At 44.1% G+C, this 3,824-nt stretch overlaps 1 pseudogene; it reads left to right on the forward strand.

Moving 5' to 3' along the window:
* Nucleotides 1-218: 218 nt before the first annotated feature.
* On the forward strand, nt 219-1,028 carry LOC113434922 (prohibitin 1 pseudogene; annotated as a pseudogene).
* Nucleotides 1,029-3,824: the final 2,796 nt, after the last annotated feature.

The following is a 3,824-nucleotide window of genomic DNA, read 5'->3' on the forward strand; positions in this document are numbered from 1 at the left end:
GATCCCATCCTTGATGGGATTCTAGGATTGTCATCTTCTGAATTTGAACAACAAGACACGTGTCTGGGAGGGGGCTGGGGGTTCATTTGCCCCCAGTCACTGAAAGTATTTAGAAGAAACACCAGGTCCACCCAAAACCCAGCAAGGATTTAGGCCATGTGCATTGATACTGGGACAGCTTCCTTGGACATAGAGAAGAGAGACATCAGCTGCCCCCAATGGCTGCTAAGATCTTTGAGAACATTGGCAAACTTAGTTTGGGCTTAGCATTTGCTGGTGGAGTGGTCAAATCTATTCTTTATAATGTGGACGCAGGTCACCGGGCAGTCATCTTTGACCGATATCTGGGTGTTCAGGAGAAGGTGGTAGGAGAAGGGACTCATTTTCTCATCCCCTGGCTTCAAAAGCCCATAATTTTCGACTGCCGTTCTCGCCCTCACAATGTCCCTGTATCCACGGGAAGCAAAGATCTCCAGAGCGTGAATATTACACTCCGGATCTTGTTCCGGCCAGTGATAATGCAGCTCCCTAAGATTTACACGACAATCGGTGAAGACTATGACGACCGAGTGCTACCTTCCATTACGACTGAGGTGCTCAAATCAGTGGTGGCTCGCTTTGATGCAGAGGAACTGATCACACAGAGAGAGTTGGTCTCCAGACAGGTGAATGAAGACCTGTCAGAACGGGCGGCTAGTTTTGGCATCATCCTGGATGATGTTTCCTTGACTCACCTGACGTTCAGCAAGGACTTCTTGGATGCCATAGAAATGAAGCAAGTAGCACAGCAGGAAGCAGAAAAGGCCAGGTTCTTTGTGGAAAAGGCTGAATACCAGAAGAAAGCCGCTATCATCATGGCCGAAGGAGACTCAAAAGCTGCAGAACTGATTGCCAACTCCCTGGCTTCTGCAGGGGAAGGTCTTGTGGAACTGCGCAAACTTGAAGCAGCTGAGGACATAGCAAATCAGCTGGCCCAGTCCAGCAATGTTACCTACGTACTGTCATCGCTCTTCCCACTACCTCGATGAGTCTGCCTTGGGCCTGTTCCTTTTCTTCTTCCTATTCCTTTGACATTAGCCAAATCAGTCAAAACCTATTATGAATATCAACTGTAGAGTGTCAAGAGGATGGCCAAAATGTAATGTGGATTGGAAAATTCCTCATCTAATAAATTTCTCTCTCAATGTCCATAAATATTATTTTTACTGCATCAGGACTTGGAAGAAAAGTACAACTGGGGCGGGGGGATGGAATCTCCGGAGCCTGTGCTATCCCAACCTGGGTAAATTACAGGTGGTCCTTGACTTACATTCATACCTTTAGTGACCGTTCAAAGGGACTTACGACCATTTTTTCTTGTCAGAAGGTTGCAAAAGGTGATCACTTGACCCCGGGACACTGCAATCATAAAAATGAGCCAGTTGCCAAGCATCTGAATTATGATCATGGAGATGCTGCGACAGTCATAAGTGTGAAAAATGGTTATAAGTCACTTTTTTTAGTGCCATTGTAAATTTGAACAGTCATTAAAAAAACCTGTTATAAGTCAAGGATTACCTATATTTCTCCCCCCACCCCCAAACAATCACTGTCAAAATTCTGTGGCTCATAGCCAAATTTTGGATCACATACAACGCACGCACACACACAGAGAAACCATCTCAACACCCAGGCGCCTTAGGAAATGCAGAATATTTTTCTCCTCTCTGTAACGACGCCAGCCTTTCTCAGTGTTTTCTCGCTGGCAGTGACTCCTTTCAAACAGAGTGGCCCTCTTTTCTTTTTTCTTGTTTTCTTGTTAGGCAAGTAGAATACATTGACTTTATCTCATGTCCTTCTGCTGTCCTGTTATGTTCCAGAGAGGGAGAGAGAAAGAGAGAGATGGTCAAGGATAATGACTATTTTTCCGTTTCATCTTGGCCACCTCCAAGCTTGCTGTTTTATCCACAAAAAAATAGATAAATATGTTTAAACAGAGGACACAGCTGGCTTGGTTTGCAAACAAGAAAGTGACTGTTTTTCTCCCCATTCTCCCTCCCTCCATCTTTCGCCTCGATTTCTCTTTCTACTAATTTTTTTCTCCTCTATTAGGAGCAAGCATTTTATAGATCATTCCTAAATATTCTTGACCTTCTCCACTCCCATATTTTAGTATGCTCAGATATTCCAGCATAGTGGGACAAGAACAACTGACCTGCAGCATTTCTTCTTTTTATATATTTAGGACAACTTTCCACAGAACTTGTCGTCCTCCAGATATTTTAGGCCTGTAATACACAGCAAGAACTGCTAGGATGGCCTGGATTTCAAGCTGGTTAGAAATGCTGGTAGCACCAGCGTATCTACAGGTAGTCCTCGGTTTACAACCATTCATTTAGCGACCATTCAAAGTTACAACACCAATGAAAAAAGTGACTTTCAATTGGTGCTTGCACTTAAGACCGTTGCAGGATCTCAATGGTTACACAATCAAAATTCAGGCGCTTGGCAACCCGCATGTATAGTATTTACTCCAGTTGCAGTTTCTGGGCGGTCATGTGATTGCCATTTGTAGCAACCAACCAAGCTCCTGACAAAAAGTCAATGGGGGAAACTGGATTTGATTAACAAGTACATGATTCAGAATACAGAATAACAGAGTTTGAAGGGACCTTGGAAGTCTTCTAGTCCAACGCCCTGATCAAGCAGTAAGTTCCTATGGCTGTCCAGTCTCTTCTTGAAAACCTTCCGTGATGAAACACCCACAATGTCTGGAAGCAAGTTGTTCTATTGATTAATTGTTCTCTGTCAGGAAATTTCTCCTTCATTCTTGATTGGATCTCTCCTTGATAATTTGGCTTATCATAAGTGACTCACTCCTCCAGAATCCTAGTTTACTTTAAAAAATTGCCAGAATTATATACTAGAAGTAAACAGGGCACAAGAAGCTCCTGGCTGTTGAAGCTGATAGAGATCCCATTGCCTCCCCAAAAATGTGTTCGGATGAAGATGGAGACCCTGGATAGTCAGAATGATCTGAGCTATCAATAGGCATTACAGGGACACAGCCAAAATCACTGCAGTCCAGTGGGAAAGGTGGACTGGAGGGGAAGACCCCCAGGTTCTGATCCCCATTCAGCAACTGAAGAGGAATGAGTCTAGTTCAATTCCTCCCACTCAGTCCAAGTGACTAGCGGTGAAAAAACTGACAGAGAGAAATTGGCTCAGACAGGGGAAGGAGTCAAATATGCAATTAGTCTAGAATCTCTATATGAGCGTAAGAAGCAAAACCTAACATTTTGCTCTTAAATGCCACTTTGTTTCACCTAGGTACAAACCGCCAGTCTGAGATGATTCCTATATTATATGTTGTTGTTAGTTGCAACCACATGGACAATGTTCCTCCAGGCCTTCCTGTCCTCTACCATCTTTTGGCGTCCATTTAAGCTCTCACCTACTGCTTCGGTGACTCCATCCAGCCACCTCATTCTCTGTTGTCCTGTTCTTCTTTTGCCCTCAATTGTTCCCAGCCTTAGACTCTTCTCCAGGGAGTCCTTCCCTCTCATTAGGTGGCCAAAGTATTTGAGTTTCATCTTCAGGATCTGGCCTTCTAAAGAGCAGTCAGGGTTGATCTCCTCTGGGACTGACCGGTTTGATCACTATATTTGATTGATATATTATATAGGCTTGAGCAATAAAATAGCTAGTTGAACTCTTCACATGTGGACCTGATTGTTCGTGCCTGACAGAAGCAGAGGCACCCAGGTTGAAGGCCATCGGGTGGCAACCCTAAACCTCTCCACTTTCATAAGATGGGATGGTAAGGAAATACAGGAGGAGAGAGA

The sequence above is a fragment of the Pseudonaja textilis genome, chromosome 1, assembly GCF_049901715.1.
Source record: "Pseudonaja textilis isolate UNSWEBS1 chromosome 1, rPseTex1.2, whole genome shotgun sequence".
Taxonomy (NCBI): Eukaryota; Metazoa; Chordata; class Lepidosauria; order Squamata; family Elapidae; genus Pseudonaja; species Pseudonaja textilis.